Below are 24466 nucleotides of genomic sequence, written 5' to 3'. Positions count from 1 at the left end.
GATAAAAACTATTCAAAATAGTGAGCATTTACAAATAACTGCTGAAAAAGTGATCAGTATAAATATTCTTCACATGCAGTGAAAAGTCAGTAAAAAAAACTGCTCTTCAAAGTTGTGCATGCATTTCAGTATTTGAAAGACTGTTTATCAGAGTTTTGTATAACATATTTTTTTAATACTTGAAAAAAAAGCTTCTAAGGTATTTTGATTGACAATTTTTCACCCTGATTTTAATACTAATTTTTAAGTCTTTATTTTTAATACTTACTAATCCCATAACTAGTGTAAATGAAGTCCCAAATTATTTTGAACTGAGGACAGAAACTGAAATATCTTTTAAATATATATTAATTAGTCCGTTATAATCACACCTACTGTTTCTCCATTTAATATTCTGAAATGATCATAAAGGAAAACTTAAAATTTCTTTGAAAAAATAACTGATTACCATTGAAATACAGAGAAAAAAGTCTGTGAGAAGTTTTATTATCTTGCTCCCATCTCTGTGAAAAGTAAGTTTAGAGATGGTGACAAAATAAATTCAAGTCACTCACAGTTGAAATAGACAACTAAAGAAAGACAAATATGCCCTGGCTCTCTTTCTGCTGAAAGAGATTGTTTATTAACTAAATGAATTTACAATGCACTTAAGTTTTTGCATATAGTAGATGTTATCAATAACTCTAAAACTCCTTTTTACTCAGGTGAACAATTAGACAATTAGAACAATCTGCATGTAAAGTTCCCCCAAGGTTTTATTACGACTTTTGTTCATGCATTATCAGAAAGACAACCATTCTTCAGTAGAAGCCTAAAAACCCCACTTAGATTAAAAGTGAGAATGAGCAAAGCAAATAGCAACAGAAACACTAAAGTGGATTTGATTTATTTCAGGTAATGTATAATCAGATAAAGTATTTGGGATCACACTTAAGTACCTTTAAGAAGCCTGCGTAGCATGCACTTCTGTTTTCATCTGCTAGTGTTATAAAACAGCATCTGACAACTATTGGGCTCAACATTTCATAAGTATTACTGGTAGCATCTTTCTTGAATGATTGCCTCCTGTGGACCTGGAATAAATGAATATGAAACCTGCATACAAGCCATGACTGAAATTTTTCATGAGATTTATACAAAACAGATCCTCAGCAGTGAGAAGATACACTTAATAAATATTTTGGGAATATTTTTTTATTCATGAAATGCTGCAAGTCCTTGAAATTCCCCAGAAATTTCCAAAGCTCCAGTCATTATCACCAGTTACAGCCATACTCTTTATTTTTAAAGCTTAAAAATGAAAAAAATATATATTTACATAACAATCTTTTGCCTCCTTAGAAGAGGTTCTGCTCCTATTTTGGTCTTACTAGACAAACTTAGATAAAAAAGCAACAATTCTCAATCACATATTTTCCCATGAATAACACTGCGTAATAAATATTCCTTAACAATGAGCTAATGAGATAGGCTAACTGATGCTTCAGTTTTGCTAGTAATAATCAAAAAGTATGACTCAGGGCAGGTTAGTAAAAAAACCCAGAAGTTATAAATAGCAGAAAACAATATTTCACAAACATGTCTATATCACTCCTTAGAAGTCATATTTAAACAATGCATTACCTTTTATAATTTTTTATGAGATTTATGAGTTTGAACTTAACACATCAGTCCAAGACAGATGACAGTTCAAAAGCTTGAACTTTTTTTTTAGAAAAAGTGGATTTTTAATGCAACATTATTAGAATTTTGCAAGAATAATAAATGAGTTTATGCCATTGAATTAATTAATGAAATGAATCTAATCTACCTGCTGCAAATCACATGCTATTTCTGACACAACATACTCAAAACAGTTTTTAAGTTTGAGTAATTTATATACTACAATTAATATTACATCATCAATACTAAATAAATAAATAAATAAATAATCAATACTTAGAGTTTTTCAACAGATTTCTGCTATTACATCCTTTTGCAAATCAGCTGTTTGTCTGGTTTGTTCTATTTTGTCACAAAATGCCTGCTAATCTTAGTGAAATGATTCACAATTCTATCACCAGGATTACACTGTTCTCTTTTTGAGCCTCAATCCCAAACCACAAATGTCAGTGAAAGGTTTTTATTGACTGTACTGGATGGCAGAACAAGCAGTACCCAGGATGTCTTGAAAATTGCTTTTGATGTTCTCTGGCTTTTTCACTTTAGCTACTTGCGTGATCATAGTCATAGAATGTCAAGCCTAATTTGTTAGCGACTTAGAAGAGGATTTTTCAAAGAATTTCTTGAAACGCCTTCTTTCTTGTGTCTAACTGTTTCTAAGAATCAAATCTTTTTCTGCTTTTTTTTTGCTTTTTGGGATCCATTGGATCTCTCCCACACCTTCAGAGTGTGGATCTTATTGGAAGATCGTGAGTTATCTGAAGTTCCTATACTACACTGAGTTAAACTGTTAAGCTAAAGGAGACTGTTTACAACTTTTGTTGTTCCAGTTTACAGGGAAAAAGTTACTGAATTAAAGCAAAGCAATATATACTTCCAATGTATAAAGATAAACCTGCCTCAGAAGGTTGACCAAATATCTTCAGAATCAATACACGGACACCTAGGAGTAAAAGAAAACAATTTTAGGTCACTCTGCAAACAACAAATTCCCTTGCTCCGTGACAAGAAACACTTGTTCTCACAGTTCTGTTACTCTTTCCCTTCTCTTGACCATGAGTCACATGTCTAATTACCTGAAAGTAATTAAAGAGCAGTGGCAGGCATGCTTGGAGGACTTCAAGAAAAAGGTAAATGCACTGAAGGACATGGTTTAGTAGGTATCGCAATAACGGGTTGATAGTTGGACTAGATAATCTTAGTGGACTCTTCCAAACTTAATGATTCTCTACTTACAGATGAAGAGGAATCAGGACAAATGAACAGAGCAGGCAGTTTTTGTTCAGTCACTGCTCAGGCATGTAGATGCTGACATTTTTCCTTGTTATCTCTAAAGTCAAAATTTTAGCAAGATGATGTGCTCAGAAAATGATTTTTAGCTTTCCCAGTGAATAAATTAATTATAATTGCACTTTATAAAACTAATGGGAGATGAGTGAGATTATTTTGGATCCTGCTGTTTGTTGCCTGTGTAAAGATGATACATACTGCATCTTGGGGTGCCAAGGCCTTGTAGCAACAAGCAATTATGCATTCCTGCCTGCTCGGCATCTGTGATAATACCTCTTCCAAAGCTATTAAATATACATACATCTGTGTCCAGAGAGAGTACTGCATGCTTGGATTTGATAGATGAGAGCCAAAATCTTTTTTTTTTTTTTTTTTTTGTTAATCTCTTCGGTTAACAGTGGTATTCTAAGTAGCTATTTCCTTTGCTTTTTTCTTCAGAAGGATTGGTTTTCTCAAGTTAGACTTAGTAAGAATTGGTTGGCCTGAAAGTGCTTTCACCAGTAACATTAAAATGAATTTTTAGAGTACAGATCCTCACAGATAGGGTGTGTGAATGCTGCTCATGAAAAAGTACCATACTTCTTGTGTCAGACAAGAAGAGCCATGCTCAGGTGGAATTTTCTGCAATTTTCTAGCATGCTTTCATTCAAAACCAAATCAGTTTGTGGCTATGTTGTGCTATCAGGTCCTTCTCACCTGGAAGTTTTAGAAAGGAAAAATCATAGTGATTTCATAATTTACTGAGGATTTCTCAAGGGGAAAAAAAAAAGAAGAGAGGAGAGGAGAGGAGAGGAGAGGAGAGGAGAGGAGAGGAGAGGAGAGGAGAATGATTGAAGCTGAAATCTTTCAGCTCTTCCTGTCATTCAGTTTGAGATTGGTCTTAGGCATTTTGTCATGAATTTCTTTAATGCTTTCAGAATTCATTTGGTCTCTTCGTATCCATTAATTCGCATATAGCAAAACTGAATGACACAGTCACAGAAAGACCAGGAAAAACTAGCATATTCTTTTAAGAGACTAGTTCAACCTAAAGTTTCTACCATGAATGTTTAATGTCGCTACACTACTTCAGAGTAGTTCAGGCTACTACTAGTAGTTCACGTGTCCTTGATTTCAGTTCCAGTAAAAGAAGAGCATTTGATCTCAGCCACATGATATGAGCATGTCCAAGTACTTCCCCTGCAGCTACTTACTGAAAGTCCCAGTTCCATTTCCAGAGACTGCTACAAAGTCCACCGGGAGTGATGGCTTTCAAAGGAGCATTTGAATTACTCAGACTGAAAATATGCAGATGCTACCTGTCCCCTTCAATCATCCAGCCAACCAGCTCAGTTTTAGTCTGAAACAGAAGAAAACACATGGACTATTAAAAATCCTATGTGTACTAGAAGCGTCTCTTCAAAAAACTAAAAATTGACAATGCTTTATTCTTTAGAAGACTTGAAAATAAGTGTTACAATAATGAAATATTAATATTTAAGGAGGTAAACCAATACTTCAGAAAATAATAAGTCACCTTACAACTTACTCAGTAAAAGTTACCATTCTGTGTTTTTTGGACTAAATAGGCTGACATACAAAATGAAAACCCATGAGGACTTTCATTCCGATTCCTGCACCTAAAATATTTAGTTAAGCTTTGATTCAGCTATGACAAAGTGTGAAATTTTAACTGTTAGTGTTCACTTTTAGTGCAAAATTTACTCATTGTACAAACTATTCACAGAAACTGTTATAACAATAAAAATCTAGGCGCTGTTTCTTTAGAAAGATCTTCATATGCTATTGCAATTTTCTGTAGTGCTCGTAGTACTTTGCAAGATGCCCTCTTACCTATGCTATGTCTTAACTCAGGATGGCATATTTTTACATACAACAAAAACTACAGAAGGAATGACAGCACAGAGATCTCTGGTTAGAATGTTTTTACCAATATGATCTAAATGAAGAAGAAAGAGTAACTCTCAAAATACTAGCAGCTACCAGATGCAACGAGTGTTGGTACATGGAAATTGTACAGCAACTTGAGGAAACAGTAACTAGAGCATCTTGCTCAGGAACATCACATGGATTAGATGCATCAAACATTCTTTAATTTAATAGTTATAATTCACTTTTCTGTTCCCCTAGGCTAGCCTGAAAGGAAAAAAAAATCATAGCACAAATATACCAATACAGAAGATATGAAAACAAAGCAAGGTGAAGCTCTGAGGAAAGTTTACGAGCAGAACTTTAGCAGCAGAATGACATATCTGACAGTCTCATTAACACTGTATATGAAAGAGTTCAGAATGTTCAAGAGTAATGAGAAAGCCATGCCCATTAAGATGAAGAGGCAAAAATAACAAAGGCAACTGAAGAATAGCAACAGGATTAGGCAAAAAAACACAACAATTAAGATTTGCAGAGAAAGAGGTTATGGTAGTTATTTGCCTGATTCAGCATAACAGGGAAAAAATAATAATCATACAGCAAAAGTTTGGATTAACAGAAAAAAAAAAGAAAATTCTATAATTTTACAGCAATATACATCCTGAAAAAAAAAAATAGAAGAGGTGACAGGAATATAAAGAATACCTCAATACTGCTGACTTTTGGAAGGTAATAGCTGTTGTTAGGACTGTCATCTATAAACCAGTCAAAAGACAGATGTACTTGAAATGCCTTGCCCAATAAAGATCCCACATGTCACTCAAAATGATCAGACTATTTATTACGGAATTTGTAATGGAAACATGAAAGAAGGTACGGAACGATATAACAGAGACAGATGGACTGTTTTCTATATATGTCATTTAATATGAATCAGTGACTAGAATTGATTAACAGTTGCTGCTATAATGGATTAAACACATTCAAATGACTAGAGAGTAGGTGATAATTAAAATGCAAAGCACATGGCTTCAAAAAGTAACATTTTCTCCTGATAACAGCTAGTATAATCTATTAAAATTAAATAAAATAGACATCCATTTTTGAAGAATAAAGGTCATTCCACTGACAGATCCATAGAAAGATGAAAGCATCAGCATTACATTGATATTACTTACTGCTGCTTCTTCACCCAACTTTGTTCCCTAAACACTTCCTACAATGCACCTGATGTAAGCACATATACCTGAGCATTGTTTCCCATCAAGGAAAGTCCTCAAAAAGGCAGCACACAGATGCTGGAGATACTGCCGCTATCACAGTTTTCCCCAAGTGCCAGCTAGCAATTCTTCATCTTTCCGTTGCATAGCCTGTAAATTATCTGTCAAAGCAACTCTAATTCAGTAGCATTGTATCATATATAATGCTTGTAGGATGAGTTCACCAAATAGTATTTATTTTACTGAAAAAGACCAGAGAGTTTTTCTCACATTCTCTTTTGTCATAGTCATTCACACTGTTTGGAGCAGCCAGCTCTGGTGAGTAATTATTTGTGGTATTTCCAATGAGTTATCTGGAAGACAATTTATTTATGTAAAAGCAGACAGAACTTGTCTGGAAGAAAAGTTATTCATTGTTACTTGACTTCTTAAAAGAGCAAGATGTAAATAATTTTAGGATAGGAAAAACTGCAGAACAATGAATGCAATGAGCTCATTGCACAAATTTGATTTCTACTTCATTCTAAAATATGGAAATCTAAGTATAAGAGTGTCAGTTGAAAAAATTTCATACTGATGCATTTTTTAAATTGCTTTATTTATTTTAAGTAACTAAAAACCAGAATACAGATTTCCCTAAAAATCTCAAATCGTCATAACTATGTCACAAACTACACTTGTACTTAAAATATTTTACAAGATAATTCTCCTGTGCAAAGTACAACCTGATTCTGTTGTTTGGTTCCATGATTTAAGTTGAAGTTTACTCAGGGCTTATATTCATATTAGTGCCTGTCTTCCCAGCTACAACAACAGGAAATATCACAAATATACCATGAAATTAACCATATAAGTACCAAAACAAAAATATCAATCACTCTTGCACTCTGCAGTCACAATAGCATTATGTTACAACTAACCTGAATTATGCTGTTTGGCAATGGAAAGAATATTCAGGAAAAACAGGGTTTTTTTTTTTGTTTGTGTTTTTCCCTCTGCTTCCTCCCCTAGTATTTTATGGTGTCTTAATGAATCTTTTCAGCAATATTTATGTGACAAAATACAAAATTAAGAAGAGGAAAACAAATAGTTTCAATCAAAAATTCCAGCAGGTGGTTTGAGAAAGTAAAATTTCAAACCTTTGTAATATACCTTGAAGACAAACTTCTCTTATTGTCAGAAGATACAATTTTTGCCAGTTCTGTAAAATTATTTATCCATCTACTTTCGTGCACACAATATGCTGAAAAAAATACTAACTTAATGCATAATCTCAGTCTTTTGACAAACAGGTGTGCATCTGTGTATGTATAAATTTCCCTTTGATTCTCATAAGCTGAGGTACTGGCCTTTTTCTTTAAACCTAGTTGCTTAGCAACTAGGAAAGATAGAGCATTTTTAGAAAATAAGTCCTCATTGTTTAACAACAGTTTGAAGATTTTAAAGTGTGTGGATTTTTAGTAGCTGGGACTCAGTTACACAAATTTTAATGAGTAAGTCATACTCCCACTGAAATCAAGGGAAGATTTTTCACTCAGTTTGCAAGGTAGGACTTCCTGTTTGTTGCTTTTCCTGTTTCTTTTTGTTCTGAAGCCAGCATTGAGCACAATATATAGACTATTTCCCTGAGCGCAAAAGGTGCTGAATGTTTTCACCAACTTCAATTACACCTTCTCTGAAAATGATTCTTTCATGAGCACTTATGAGAAATGACAAATGACATATATAATAAGCCATGTCACTGGAGCACTAATCAAATTAGACTTACTACCTTTGCAATCACAAGTGGGTCTTCATGTTTTATATCTGAACACAATTTGAGTCAAGTTAGCTTGCCAGAACACTGCCTCTATCCTCATAAAAGTATATGACAGCTATAACAAGCATTTTGGGAGTAGGCAGGTGCAGCACAATACAGACACAGCAAGTCTAATGAAAATATAAACCAGACTGTTTTCCTCACTAAAAGCTGTATTTCTATTAGCAATTCAGAAAAATATCAATGGTAATCAATTAAGAGTGATTTGGATAAGACATTCTGCAGATGTAGGAGATTAATTATAATCATGTTAGCTTACTGATTGGCTAATTTTGTGTATTTATTTAGACAGTATAGTATGCATTGCCTCTAACATTAAGTCTGTTTTATTTTTCCTACTGTGTGGAATGAGAAAGACAAAGTGCTACAAATATTTGTTTTGCCTAATGAAAAGGTTTGTGCTCTAGTGCTTGCAAATTGTGATTCAAAAACCAGGACTGGAAGTAGCCTGAGAAACACATTGTTTACTGTTTGATTAAAACACTTAAATAAGTCCTGAACCATCAAGAATAATAAGTAGGTGCTCAACGCATAATTTCTTAGCCAATTATTTTTAAGAACTCTTAGAAATATAGCTAAGCATCATAACCTTAAGCCCCGAAATCACTGAAGTAAAATAGCAAATGAATAATTCAGGTAAACAGTATTCACAATTAAATTATAATTTTCTCAAGAGAATCCACTATCATGCATTACTTAATAAAAATATATCAAAAAATAAATTTCATAACCATCTCACCAGGTAGACTTTTTGAAATAAGGTGTTACATGTAGAGATAAATGTATTAATATAGAATTCAAATATTTAAAACTCTGAATAGAAATTATATTATGGTTTCCAGCAATGCCAGTTGCACTGTGCCATCTGAATGTTTTTATAAATTTTCAGTGTTTTACAAATATTAAAAAGTTTTATCCTCAATCTGACAGATTTCATTTCCATTTGCTTAATTTGTCTTGCTTTTCACCTGATGATTGCAGTTTTACGCTGGTGCCAAGTTGTATCTAATGCAAACAATTCCAGCAGATCTTTGCTTACATATTTTAGTTAAATTACCTATTTTAGCAAAATAGATAATTTAAATCAAGGAATTAAATCAAGGAAATTATTTACATTAAATTATGTGATATTTTTCCTTATAACATAATGAATGCTACATTCTGGTTTTGTTAGGAATTTTCACCAGGAAAAGGTGAAGGAGAAAAAGAAGTAAGCTTTTCTATTCTGAGCAAAATTCATAGTCTCATAAACACATAAGTTTTACATCATTCATGTCCAGGGAAACACAGAACAGCTAAGTTTCAGTTAACAGTAAGCTAAGTTCACCTACAGCCACTAGGGTGACAATAAAAGCTGGAAGAGAATTTGGGAGAAATTTGCAGATTTCCTTGATATTAATTCCATTTTCCTTAACAAACCTGTCACTTAAAAATTTAAACTTCCTGAATAAGACACTCACTTGGGAATGTTGTCAGAATGTTGTCCCTTCCACAGGGAAGATGCTCTCTGGTGCAGCTCTCCTGCAACCAGTTCCTCATTCATTGTGTAGAGCACCCAACATAAGTATATGAACAAAGAATAAGCTGCATATGAACTGATGCATTGGAATTATCATCTTCATTTTAAAGTAAATATTAAAGCAAAACAAGCAAAAAACAAACAAACAACAACAACAAAAAAAAACCACCAAACCACTTGAGAGCTTGCATCAACTTAAGGAATATTTGTTGTTACTTACATAATTATTTATCTGCTTTTAGCAATGGAACTCTGAACTAGAGCTGGTTCTAACGTCTGATTCCATACAGGAGTGAATTTTATAATTGGGTAAGGTTGTTTTTTTAATAGGAACTCAACAGTAGTTCTGTTTTGTTATTATTATTTGGGTGGTTTTTTTGTTGGGTTTTTTTTTGGTGGTGGTGGTAGTGGTGTTTGCTTGTTTGTGCTGTTGTTGTTTTGATTTAAACCAAACCAGAAATGAATTAATGGCTGTAGTATTTTACTCATATTCTTCATGTTCTTATTAAAGATGTCAACTACTACTTCAACACTTGTCAGAGATACAGCAAGCTCTTTGGAAAATGTATGTAAATCTCCATATATTCCAGGCTGACAAAGCACTAGCAAGATGAAAAGTTGTAAATACACATCGCTGTTCCCAGCCTTCGGGTGCTTCATAAAATATGACATCTAAAAAATTAAAAATTAACAATTCAAAAATACCTGTTTTTGCAAAAATACAGGTCTTTCATATGATTCTTTTTATAATAACAAAAGTCACTTCTGGTTTTTCTCTAAGAGCAGAGCTAAATAGACAGCCACATTTTCAGTTCTCCTTTCAAGCAGAAAGGGCTTAATCATGTTCTGTATTAACTTCTGTTTGCCAGCACCATGTGCTCTACGTCCTGCATGCTAAACACAGCAATTAATATCACCTTTTATCTGCTGTTAGAGAAAAACGAGCAAACCTCTCTGCACCCCTTTCATTACTTCTGTCCCTGTCTGAGGGATACAAGTATTATGGATTGGGCATAAAAAGACTTGAACAGGGCTTAAAAGATTCTCTCTGAATAGGAGGACAAGTAAATCAGTTCCACATCCTACACCAGGCCATGGGATACGCAAGACTCTCCTGTTCCATAGGAGGTTTTCTGCCTTTTGTTTATTTACAGAATAGAGAACTCAGGGTTGCTAAAAAGCAGAGTGGCTAAAATGTTATTATAAGCAAACAGACAATTTCCATCAATAAGTGATTTCTGTCACAGCAGACTATCTAAGCAGTAGATCTTGGTGCATTACAGAATGCAGAATAGAAAACTCCAGATTTTTTTAGCAACTGCATCATTTTTCACATATACGTACCCTTCGGCTTATTTCAGCAGTACTACTAGAAATTCAATGTACAGTTGAAGATCAAATTCTTTGCCTGTTTTTAAGACAAGATTCTCTTAATATTTCATGGTGTTACACAAAATGAAGCTTGTTTTTTACCACAGCTTGTTAGACAACCGCTACTGATGTGAGTAATAGGGACAAAGTTAGAGACTAGATACATCATTCTGCTAACAGATCTACTATGGGTAGACTGAAGATACTGCAGTTTCTTGTCACTGCAGTTTTCTGTCACCAGTGAATGAAATGAATGAAAGGAAAAACATTTTCATGCAGTCAGAAAAAACAAAGCAGTACTGCTCTTCAAGGGGCAGCATCTACGTGGAAGGTCACTGGTTAAGTATTTTTTCTGATGTATTAAAACTGTTCTACAGCCTGTATTCAAACTTCTTGTAAATTAAACATTTGTAATCAACAATTGGATTAAAAACTCTCACTTCAGCTATTTTTGATGCTTTTGGAATATTAACTCTTCCTAAAGGCATTTCATGGGAAGTCTTGGCCACTCCTGAAGCATCCTTATGGCTCAGGCCCAAGAACTCCCATGACAAAATCTCAGCATCTCTTCCCTCCTGTTCAGGCTTGTTTTGCACTGCCAAAACCATCTACTCAACAAGGCACCTAACAAGCACAGGTCCCAGATAGCTCCACTATATTTCTGGAGTACTTCAGAGAGGACACTGATAAGGTGAAGTCTGAGGAATTTCAGCACGTACTGATTCAACATACTATGCCTGATAAAACACATTTTGATCAACATTTAACACTTTTCAAAACATAAGGAGGTGCTCCAGCAATGGGCAAACATCTAGCTGCAGCCTCCATGTTTGGCCATAGATCTTAGTACGGCAGCCTCCATTATACTACTGAAACTTGAAGCAATGCAGCATGCCAACATAGAAATTAAAACTCTTACTTTAAAGATGGGGAACAAAGAGGTAGCCAAGTACCCAGAAGACAACAAGGTCTAGTCCTGAATCCTTCCCAGAATGTCCTAAACTGAGAAAAGCTGCTTGTGGATATGGCAAGGTTAAAAGATAAAGAGATAGACAGAAATATTCTGGAGGATTGTTTCTGGATGAAATTTCACAGGCGACTTTTTAGACGATCACAAAGGCTGTTCCAATAACTTTTCTGCTGATCTTTCCTATACCTTAAGCAAAATAGGAAATAATTGTGTGTTCTGCCATACTTACCCTCCTCTTTTGTAACAGATGAAACTTTCTCAGAGTTCACTGGCAGCACCTTGTTAAACACATCTGTGTTGAAGGGAGAGAAGATGTATACATCACAGGAGGTCATCAGAGCTGACTGGCAGGAGACTTCTGCCCCACTGCTATGTTTGAAAACCAGAAGCAATTCTGGGCATACCTTCAGGATTGTTATGTCTCTACCCAGGGATTTCCTTTCATGGGAAGAATGAACAGCTGGAAGTATTAAAAACAAGGATGTACATATAAAGTCTTCACCAGTAACCTGGGCTGAAGAATGAAACTTAGCAGATGGGCTATTTTCTCCAGGCAAAACTGGCAGTTCCTTGGAAAGCAGGTGGCAGGCAGCTTTCCTCCCTAGTGCCACAAAAGCAATAAAAGGATATCAGTTTATAAAAGAAAGAATAGCTAAGTTAGAGTGCTTATTTTAATTCTCCTTCTGAGGTTTAATGACTGTATCTTTGCACAAAAGCTTTATAGCACTGAATTACCCAAGGATGGGGTTTTGTTTGTTTGTTTTATCCTCCTTTTCAAAGAAAATGAAATGTTTCCCAGAAGACTTAATAAGAATTTGCAATACTGTTAATGTTTAAACTTGTAGTTGGAAAAACTGCTGCAATCCAGTAGCAAAAATTTGATATATTTCTTTCCTACCTTTTCGGCTGGTATACGATAACAACTCCATAGACAGTGGCTGACAAGAACAGCACAAAATCTCAGATGTGGTGTAAGACGGTATATATGTATACATATAGATATTCACTTTTTGGTGAATAGAGTGAACAACTGAAGAAGATTGATGCTTCCCACTGTTTCTTTCATATTCCATCTTTTTTTTTTTTTCTTTCACAGCTCAGAAATTTCTCATTATTGCTATTTAGTTCTTGAGTCTCTGAAATCTCCTTTCTAAAAAGTACTGTCCTTTGTTTTCCATCACCTCTCCCCTACTATCTACACATCATAAATTGTGAATGACTGCATTTTGACATATTTTTTTTCTATCTTTTTTGTCTCCAAGCAAGTTGTAAGTTTTGGTAATGGCTGTTAGGGGAGAGATGTGTCTAAGGGACTTTAACAGCACCATTAAGCAAATCACTAAGTGAGAAAAACAAGTGTAAACAAAATCAGAAATGGTTTTGTTAAGTCAAATCATAGATATTACTTATTTCAACACTTGCAAATATTGATAAGCAGCTTTTCTAATCAGTATCTATTTCATGGGCTATTTTCTGTCCCCCCCCCCATTTCATTGAATCAGAATGTGTTTCCATCTGTACTGTGATCAAGAAAATATCCCTGTGTTTAAAACTTCATTATATGCTTGAAGAAGAATTAATTTTGTAAGTTTATTCTTTATCTGCATTGCATGTTATTAAAAGCAGATTGTTAATCATTGCCAAAACAAATCTGTAATTGAATTTAAAAAACCTCAGATTTCAACAACAAATGTTTCTTTTTTTTTTTAGAAAAGTACCTACTACATCACTATAGCCAATGACATTTGTTTTATTTTTTAAACAGAAAAAATAGATACTAGCAAATAATTAAAAAAAAAATATTAAAAGATTTTAAAGTCTTCTACTGAGATGTCAAGAATGCAACGTTTCTTTTCAGTACTGCTGTGTTAGCCATTCAAATGACATTACAAAAGTCCCACTAGATACATGTGCTAACCAAAATGTAAATCATAGGGCAAATGGTTAACAGTAAAATATAATAAACAATTTGTAAATTTTAAATAAACTAAATTCCCAAGCTTAAAGTTCCTAAAATATAAATCTAGGCTTGCTTATTTTTTTAATTACCTTGAAGTCTGCACACAGATCAAATAGTTACAGAACAAGCTCTTCTGCAAGGACAGTCTGAGTTCTGAGGAAGAGCAGATTTATGTCAAAGGCTGCCAATAGATGATGTCATTGAAGAAACAAATTTAAATTCCTCTGGAAATGAAAAAATCTTGTAAACATCTTTACATTTAATCACAGCACTTCTATTCTCCTGCCTATGTTCCAAACACCCATGAGGATTAAGAGCATTACAAGAAGAAAACACTTGCCCAAACGAATTACTCTTTTAAAAACATGGAAGAGAAAGAACACCAGATGTTCAAAAAGAACAGAGTATAGATCTAAGAATCAGAAAGGATGATGAATATGGACCATGAAACAAAGCATTAAGCAATGTGATGAGCATCTGTTGAGTAATAAATCTAGTCTTTGTACGGTTCTCTTTCCAAAAAGAATTTAAACTGAAAGTTTTCCAATGTGGTGAAAATATTGTCAAGTAAGAACATATTGGTCATTTTCACAATAATTTTTTATCTATTAATATGAATAATCACATGCTAATAAATTATTTATCTACAGAATAAATAAATACTTCCAGCAATTTATGAATAAATTGCAGTTTTTATTGATTTGTAATCCAGATGGGGGGGTCATAATTGATTAACCTTCTGAGAAAACTGTGAAAGCTAAGGGCATGTGGAAACAACAGCTATAATTTTTACATATAGATTGTATGTATAGATTACATACAACCCCTTCCTATTAAATAAGCTTATAACATTTGAAATCATGAAATCAAAGTTGTTTTCTGAGGGAAAGTAAGTATTTGTTGAGAGACTGAGAAGAAACGGTGTAATGCAATCTCAAGATCAAGAGTAAGGAACAGCAGGAAGGGAAGACCTTTTGTTCATGAAAACAGTTGCTGTTGTGAACTTCTTCGAAAGACATTTGCAGCTGAAACAGCTGCGCTGGAGGGCACAAATTTGGCATGTAAAGGTTTCTCACTGAGTGCTTATTGCCTTTGAGCAGTCTTCTGAACATATCTGAGCATAGGCAGAGAAAATGTATACTATAACTGCATACAATATTTTTTTTGTCACAGTTTTTTATGCAGAGCACGCAACATGCAGCTAGGGAAGGATATACTTGCATCACTGCAGAGACCTTGGCTCAGGCCCAGAAAATTCAGTGAATGAGAAATATGACCTGTTCAGTACTTTAGAAAATGTTTATAACAGTATAATGCAAAGAAAGTTTGGATGGGGAAGAATTACAATTTGATATCATCTTGGAAAGAAAGCAAGCTCTAGTCTACTTCACCACAGAACTTCTCTAAAGGAAAGCAGAGCCATATGGCACATGCTCTTCTAATTATGTTGCATATTAAATAGGGAATAGCTTATACTTCCCTTTTGTTTCTCTTGGGATTGTTTGGTGGTAGTGATGATGGTTTTGTAATGAAAATGAGAATCACGATAATCTTGGAAGCTATATTCTTCAAGTAACTAGGAAAGTATTTTCAAAGAAATAGTATAATAATAATATCCTAAGTGCCCTCTTTTTGCACAATGACAGCCAAGATTCATCCTGTCAGTCTTTGTTGTTTCAAAGCATAGGTTTAACAGAGATGATAAAAAACATCCAAACCAGAGTAAAAGAATTCAACTCGAATCAAGATACGAAACTCCAGTGTGAAGGGCTACGTAACTGTTTCTTAAAATACCTTCTGAAATAAGATTTATTATTTAGTGTGTCTTTTATCTATGCCCTGGTTTCAAGATTCAATAAGGGGGGTGTTTGCCGGTTTGCTCTGGACAGCAGCAGGTATACATGGAAGAAGGTTGCTCTGGCAAAATTCAGGAGGATATCTGATCCCCCTTCAGACCTAATTTCAGGTGCTTGTGTTTTATTCCATCCACATACACCCAAAATATTAAGACTTCTATTCCAAAAGCAAAAAGACAAAAACACAGTCTATATTTCCATATTAGTATTTTAAAACGACTTTTACCTGCAAGTAAATTTGTAAGGAAATGACTCCTAAGAAGTTGCACAAATTGAGCTCTTATCAACTGTAGTCTTAGCTCATTTTACCAAATTTTTTCTCTAACTCCTTCAACCTCACCTTTTCTTTTAATCACTGATCAGAATTTCTAACTTAATTACACAAGAATATGTTGCTACACATACTTCACCTTCTCCCTTTTGTTGATTTACTATTTAACTTCTCCTCTTCTTATTAATTTTTATCTACACTCTGCAGGTGAATAGATCAGTCTGTTCATCTGTCACTGAACTGTAGATCACCAGCTGTTACATTCCTTTCAACAGTTACACTAGATTGGGAAAATCATTTTTCAGTATTGCATCTTAGCTTTTGGAAAACATCCACATCAAGTAAATGTCTAAATGTCTTGACGTGAAAAATGTAATCTCTACAAACACAGAATTAAACTGCAGAATTGTACTAGATCATGCCTTACATATTTTGTACCAATCAGCAACAAAGAAACATGTATGTGCCACACTGTGCATAGTAATGATGGTGGAACAACCATCTTTTCAGTAATACCAAAACTAATTTTCCATTGATGATATATTTTTTTGTCAGGGTTTCAACTTATCTGTGGGCAATGCACAGCTCCTGATAAGAGAAGTAGCATCTTTGCAAATTCAACTCTGCAAGGAAAGAGACTGCACTCAAATGACAAAGGAATGTAACTCATAACATAACAGCATAATACTATTACAATTATGTTGCATCTTACCCTTCAGGATGCAGTGTTCTTAGGTTTAAAGGAATTCTTCATTATACCTACAATATTTAATTGAGAAATGATAAAGGCATTTTGTGAGAAACATTCTCAGGAAGGAAAACTCATACAAATATGCAATTTCCAAAACATAGATATGGATTGTTTTTCAGTTCATATGAAATTATAGATCCAAACTCATTAGAATTGCCCCTTCTCTACCATCTTTTCTTCACAAACTCCTAAGGAGGTTTTACTAAGTGAGTGACAAGGTCATATACCAAGAACCAATTTGCTGTGATACAATTAAGAAAGCAAGTGAAATCACTTCATTTATTTACTACCCAAGAACATCAGAAAATTCGAAGTAAAAATTCTTGTAACCATGATGTACCTAAATTATTTTAAAAATTCCAGTCAAATCACCTAAAATATGATTCAGTTCATGGTAATATCATGGTTTCTTGAATGAGAGTGATGCAGAGAACAAGACAATTGCTACTTCAGGCCAAATCTGTGATGTGTAAAAACTTCTGAAGTTTCAGAACTGGATAAAGAAGTTAGAACATCAGTGAATTATTAGATTTATAATTTTACAAAATTTTTAAATTTATATATTTATAAATTTCCTATTACCCCTGTTAGGTCCTAACCATGTTACCCAGCACAAAGACAGTAGTGAGCAAGAGCTGCTGGCCCTGCAGTGCTGTGCCACTAGATGCCCCAGCTCTAGGAAAGGAGAAGCAGAAGGGCATTGCAAAACTGGGGCTGACTTCCAGGTCCACATGAATTGTGAATCTGTAAAATTTTTACTTTGGCATTATCAGGTCTGAGTTTATTGCATCCAGGTTAATGCTGTTCAAATGATCTGCTCATTACATAATTCACTGTGCATGAAAAAAGTTTCTTATTTGATTTTTGTAGTGAAATTGAATTCTGTTCACATAGGAAGATAAAAATCTACTTCTATTTACTTATGCATTCTAGTATAATTATGCAATTTAAAATGTCAGGTGTTGTAGACTTAATTCTCCAATTACACAAACAGTACAGTAGTTACTTAGGGTGGGCATGGTCCCCACTCTGTAACTCTTTCCTCCCTTAATCTAGAGTCTCACCACAATTTTTGTTAAAATTTTATACAAATGTAACTAAAAAAAATCATGTTCTGTTAACAAAAACAGAGGAACAAAAAAAAATTTATGGTAACTTGTAGATTAAGAGCTCTGAATGCACTTGTATAATATTCATGAATAAACAGAAGCATAATTTTATTGAATATTAATATTCATGAGTGAGGCTAAATAAAATCAAATTCTCTTACTGACTACTGCCTTCATCTAGAAGATTAATTAAATTAAGTTCTATAAGGGCAGTAATTTCATTTCAAAACTCATTTGTAAAGGAATGGTCACTTTATCCAAATGTTATCTTTAAGCAATAAATTCAGAAGCGTTACTTCAGGCGACACTACTCATAATACATTAATGGATTTGAGAGCTTGATGCTTCTTAATGACCTTAATATTCAGGGAAAATATTTAAATCATGATTTTTGTTTAATATTAAAATATGTTGATTTCTGTTGGAAGCTGGTACATATAATGAAACAGAAAAAAACAACCATTATGTATTCCCTACACTATGTTTCACAACAAGTAAAAGGTTATAAGTAATGTTTCGCTGGAAAATATTAATTTATTAAATGAGATACTTCTTCATATTTTGAGCAAGTAAGGACAGGAGTGAAATGCCCTCAGACTGATGGATTAATTGAAGCTAAGCTTTATATTCAGCCAGCATGGGTTCATGAAAGGCAAGTCATGCTTGACCAACTTCATCTCCTTCTATGACTGGGCGACCAGACTGGTAGACAAGGAAAAGGCTGCTGATGTAGTCTACCTAGATTTCAGCAAGGCCTTTGATGCGGTCTCTCACAGCATTCTTCTGGGGAAACTGGCTGCCTGTGGCCTGGACAAACATACCCTTCTTTGAGTAAGGCCCTTTGGCTAGAGGGCCGTGCCCAGCGGGGAGTGGTGAATGGAGTTAAATCCAGCTGGTGGCCCGTTACAAGTGGTGTCCCCAAGGGTCGGTACTGGGGCCCATCTTGTTTAATATCTTTATTGATGAGGGGATTGAGTGCACCCTCAATAAGTTTGCAGATGACACCAAGCTGGGAGATGGTGTCGATCTGCCTGAGGGTAGGGAGGTCCTTCAGAGGGATCTAGATAAGCTGGATCGCTGGGCTGAGGTGAATGGGATGAGGTTCAACAAGGCCAAGTGCCGGGTCCTGCACTTTGGCCACAACAACGCCATGCAGCGTGATAGGACTGGGGATGAGTGGCTGGATGACTGTGAAGAGCAAAGGGACCTGGGGGTGTCAGTTGATGCTTGGCTGAACATGAGCCGACAGTGTGCCCAGGTGGCCAAGAGGGCCAATGGCATCCAGGCCTGCATTAGAAATAGTGTGGCCAGCAGGAGCAGGGAGGTGATCATCCCCCTGTACTCATCTCTGATGAGGCTGCACCTCGAGTGCTGTGTTCAGTTTTGGGCCCCTCACTACAAGAAAGTCATTGAGGCCCTGGACGTGTCCAGAGAAGGGCAACGAAACTGGTAAGGGGTCTGGTGCACAAGTCTTATGAGGAGCGGCTGAAGAAGCTGGGATTGTTCAGTGTGGAGAAGAGGAGGCTCGGGGGAGACCTCATTGAATTTTACAACTTCCTGAAGGGAGGTGGTGGTGAGGAGGGGTTTGGCCTCTTCTGCCAGGCAACAAACAGGATATGGACACAAGTTGTACCAGAGTAGGTTTAGATTAGACATGAGGAGAAACTTTTTCTCTCAGAGAGTGGTCAGACACTGGAATGGCTGCCCAGGGAGGTGGTGGAGTCACTGTCTCTGGCAGTGTTCAAGAGGCGTCTGGATGAGGAGCTATGAGATATGGTTTAGTGCTTGTGGAAGCAATGGTAATGGGAGGACAGTTGGACTGGATGATCTTGCAAGTCATTTCCAACCTTGTGATACAATGATTCTATATTTCTTAAACACGTATTTTTGTCATTGCTAGCCTTGCAGACAACAGTGCAATAGCATTATCACTGTATTTCAGTTAGGTAAGCAAAAGTCCTTACTTATATAAGTTAAATAACAAATATTTCAGCATTCAGTAAACTTGCTTTAGCAACTTTTTTTTTAAACTTCATTTCAGTTTTATCATGTGCTTTATTTGAAGCATGTTCTTAAATTAATGTTCTCCATACAGGTTCTCTTAAATTGAAGTGTAACTCTTCACATCATCACACCAAATGCTCAATCAATTCTTCCTACTCTTCTCTATCTCTCTTCTAGTTGTTCATACACCCCTATTAAGAACATCTCTCAAAGTCCAGGATTCAGGAACATTTCTGCCCAGAAAACAATCTTCAATTAAGTCACTGACCAAACTATTAGGTGACAAAATTCAATTTCATCTTTATGCAAAACAAGAAGCTCTTAAGACCTTCAAAAATGTTAATTACCTGGGAAAATAATTTATAGTCTCTCTTTGGTATAAGTATAGGAATGAAACCCTCATACATAAGAGCTACCTCAGAAAAACATCTCTGTTGCTTAGATCTCTCAGGAACACTGGAAAGGTAATTTAATCTTTCTAAAGTGGACAAATCAATCAGTGAAGAATGGAAACTATTTATATTTTTACAGACCGACAAATTTATAGATCACCAACATTATTATAATTTCTATGTCACCTGGAACTCATACAGTTCTAGGAATTAAATTTTTCTTCTTGTGAAGATCAAACAGGCATTAATCTGTTTGATGATTTATCCTATTTGGGACTAAACAGAGAATGAAGTAGCATTTCAGTTTGTGAGGTGTTAGCATCCATTAATAACTATATTAACAGACTTAGTAAGGCAAACTATAACATGATCCATTTCAAGATTGAATGCCTTCCAAAGTCTTTAATCCAGATACAGTTGTCTAACTTCTAGTAATTTCATCTAACTTGTAATTCTACTCTACTACCCTTGATGTTTTTCTAACATCTTGTTTCATAGAGTGAATCTACATCAGCAGAAAAACAGCAGAACACTTGATGACTCTACCACTGTGATTTATTTTAACCTCACATTATCCCTCCTGTTCAGACTTCAGGGGAAGAGAACATGCAAAGCAATGCTAAACATCCAGAAAGCTCTCTTCTGCTATTAAAGCACCTTGTCCCATAAGGTTACACCTGGTTTTACTTGCCTTTCAGCAAACAAACTTCTCAGTGAATGGATTTTCTCTTACTAGATATGACCAGAAAGTAAAATGAGGACTTAACCTCAGTTTGCATCTTTAGGTCACGTTAGAATTAGACTATCTTCTATTGCACATGAGCACATACAGCATTTCCTACAAACATTTAAACAGAGAAAATAAAACTTGGAAACTACAACCTTCATCTCACTAAAGCAAATCTTAATTTATTCTTGCCCCTGAGAACTTTATATTGTTCTTTTATTTGTAGTCTTCTTTATTTTTTTAATATTTCCAAATTAAGTATACTGCCTTGGTGCTGGAATTGCAATGAATTGATAGCTGGTTTTCTAGTATTCTAGAATTTCTATGAAGTATCCACAATCCACAGTGAGACATAAATTAAACGAAAAGCAACACAAGAAAAATATATATAAGCCAGTAATTACTTTGATTTCAATATTATTTCTAGTATTTACTATTTTCTCCAAGAATACTGATTTTTCCCCAATGTGAAGAAAGAAATGTTTCTCAGTGATATTCTTAATCATGGTGGTATCAAAGATTGCAATATGAAACTGCTTTGTTCAAGGCATTACACATTAATTTAGTTTAGCAGGGAAAGAGATGAAGGATTAAATCTGAAATCCGATTTAATTATTGAAAACTCCTGCAACTTTCATTAATTTCTGTGACATAATGCAGTACCTTTGGTAGCTGGAAAGCTTTCTGAAATTTTTTATTCCAGTTTATCTGTTTTTGCAAAACCGCATATTGGACACATGCCTTGATTGCAATTCTTTTAAATATTTTTGAAGTACTTTAATATATGTTTAACAAGTTAAAAAGATAGCCTTAAGCATCAAATTATGAGGATATTTGACATACTTTGAAATCTTCAAAATCTGACTACACAGAAAAAATATTTGTATTTTACTTAGTACTTCGCAATCCTCCCTATATGATGTTGGTGCTCAACTTTTTTCTGAACTGATTTTCCAGGCTTAAGTATTCTTTTCAAGTCAAACTGTAACAGCTAAATTTATATCAATAAATACATCACTTTTTTCCTATGAGAACTTATCTCAGACTAATGTGATATTCTATTATGGATAATTAAAGTAGCTCTAAAATATCACTTATATTAAGGGAAAAGTTAATTTACTGTGTATTTTTAACTAAGGGTGGCATTCAGTATTACTCATAAACATGCTAATGGTTTGAAATTTCTGTATTTTTTCCTTTCTTTTTTTAAAGTCTTCATCTTGTTAGAATTCAAAGTTTAACTAAAAAAATACAAGGACAATAAGCAAAGATGTAGGAATTATTGTGGAGCAATTGACTTTAAGAGCTAGAATTTTTTGATCTCTTAGCTTTTTGGCACTGCTTTTATTTTCTTTTTTCTTTTTTTTTTTTAAAATACGCAAGTGCATTTCATAGATTCTTCTTTATCTTAATATTAACAAGAGCTTGCCAGCACTTTTAAACATTTAAAATTAAAAAATAAAAAACACACAATAATGAAAAAATTCTAAACCACATCTTTTAGAAAAAAATATTTTTGACAGATTCCATGCTAATATTATCAGTTGTATATTTTAGCAAAAGCAATTTTCTTAATGATTATCCAGTTATCACAGACCTCAGTAGCAACGGTATTGCATTCTTGCTATCTGTTACGTGGAATAACAGCCCAGTTTACATTGTTTAAACCAAATCAGGATGAAGTGGTTTATTGATTTAGTAATGACTTGTAATTAACATACATTCAGGATTGATAGCAGTAATACTACATACAAACCCCATCTGTGTGCATGGGCTAAATGTTAACACCCGCACATTCCTACACCTAATCTCACAGCAACATACCCAAGTCTGCAACTTATTGTGCCTTGAGCTGCTGACTACTCTAGAAGGACTGCCCTGTCTGTCCAATACTGAGGTAGAGTCCACCATATGGGTAGCAGGCAGCATCACATCAGATTTGGGTCACTGCCACTTCCACTCCAAGGAAATTTCCCTGCTTCTTTCAATTGAAAAAATGCCCCAAAGTTTAGAATGGCAAATACATCATAAAATCATAGAGATCAGAAAATAAAACTAAGGTCATCTACTGCAACCATCAGCCCACCACACCCACTAACCACATCCCTCAGTGTCACATCAATAAGCTTCCTGAACACCTCCAGGGACAGTGACTCCAGCACCTCCCTGTGCAGTCTGTACCAGTGCATTACCACTTTTTCTGGGAGGGGACAGAACCATGACAGCTGATCTCAGCTGTCCAAAGGGATATTCCATATAATATGACACCACATGAAAAAACAAACAAACAAACAAAAAAAAAACATAAGAATGAAGAGAGTTGGCCAGGGGGACAGCTGCTGATTAGAGACTGTCTTGGCATCAGTCAGAGGGTGGTGAGCAACTGTGTTGCACATAGTTTTGTGAATATAAATCATCATTACTATTATTTCTTTTTTTTCTTTTTTTTCTTTCTTTTCCTTCTCTGTCTTGGTAAATGGTATTTTATCTCAATCAGCAAGTTTTACTTTGTTGCTTTTTCCCAGTTCTTTTCCAGAATGCATTGTGAAGGAGGGGGAGTGAGCAAATGACTGTGTGGGGCTGAACTTCCTGCTGGGTAAACCACAATAAGCATCACAATAATTGCGAGTATAAAAGAAACACAAGCACACAAAGTGCAGTATTGATCAGAAAATCTATGAAGGATGATAGAAGAAGAAAAAAACCCTTAAAACAGAGTCCCTTCCTTAACCTCTGGAAATGCTTTTCATTCTTGTCTTTCCAAGCTCATTAGATGACAGACAATTTAGTCTCCTTTACATGTGACAGATTTAGTATTCATTTGCAGTGTTCACAGTCCAAATGTGTTACACGAGACACAGCACAGTTTCAATATTTGATACACTCTTCTAGCCATCTCAGAAATATGTGCAGTCAAACATCCAAAATATTCAGAACCAAGTTTATCAAGATATTGACTTTTCTCAATGTTAGAGAAAAATTTAAACTTCAAAAGGTTTTAAACAAGAAGTTGTAATATTCATATGTGTATTCTTTTCACTTCTCATCATGGTAAATGATTTTTTTTTTTTAATCCATTACAGGCTAGAAGGAAAAATACTGCTTGTGTTTCCTGGATTTGGTGCAGAATACAGCTGTCAGAGCCCCTTGGAAAACACAGCAGATTTTCCATACCTTCAAGATGATCTAAAAGTTGTCAGTTATTGAGTGGTAATACTGATAAGTGAGAAAACAGTTTGATTAGCACTTGATACAAAATCATTTCCAGCACCCTATCAATTAGCATTTATGCTGCTGTCACTGGCTCCTGCATATATTTTGTTTGATGTGCCGAATACCAAATACGTAGTTTTCACTCATCACAAAACTCAGTGAGGAGTTTTAAGTCAACTATATGGCACTAACCACCTCTTGACTACTTTCTCACGAGACCTAATGATTCTTGAGACACTTCCTTTTTTTAAAAAAAATCATTTTCTAATAGTACATGGCAATGTCATCAATGTGACCTTTATTTGAGTTTTATAGAAAAACTATTAGCAAAGTTACTGAAACAAAATGAAAGAGAACTTCAAATTGACTTAGTGTCATATTTTCTTCTCTCACTCTTTAAGAAAGCAAATGCATCAGCTGTAAGATACTACTCTGTAAGATATTATTCTGTTAACTTCTA

General features: G+C 34.7%; 1 long non-coding RNA gene across 1 annotated transcript in view; it reads right to left on the bottom strand.

Annotated features, from left to right (window-relative positions):
• Positions 1–944: 944 nt before the first annotated feature.
• The window catches only part of LOC128080200 (uncharacterized), a 132916-nt gene continuing 109394 nt past the window's right edge, over positions 945–24466 (bottom strand). The window contains exons 4-11 of the long non-coding RNA XR_008206541.1: positions 16523–16569; positions 13773–13907; positions 12128–12324; positions 11953–12015; positions 4146–4291; positions 3491–3648; positions 2537–2605; positions 945–1073 (exon numbers count right to left, since the gene is read on the bottom strand). This is a non-coding gene — a long non-coding RNA (uncharacterized LOC128080200). The remainder of the gene's footprint in view (positions 1074–2536; positions 2606–3490; positions 3649–4145; positions 4292–11952; positions 12016–12127; positions 12325–13772; positions 13908–16522; positions 16570–24466) is intronic.

Source organism: Tympanuchus pallidicinctus, unplaced genomic scaffold, assembly GCF_026119805.1.
Source record: "Tympanuchus pallidicinctus isolate F22 unplaced genomic scaffold, pur_lepc_1.0 scaffold2, whole genome shotgun sequence".
NCBI lineage: Eukaryota > Metazoa > Chordata > Aves > Galliformes > Phasianidae > Tympanuchus > Tympanuchus pallidicinctus.
Note: the sequence above shows the minus strand (reverse complement) of the source record. Positions and strands in the feature narration are given on the sequence as shown.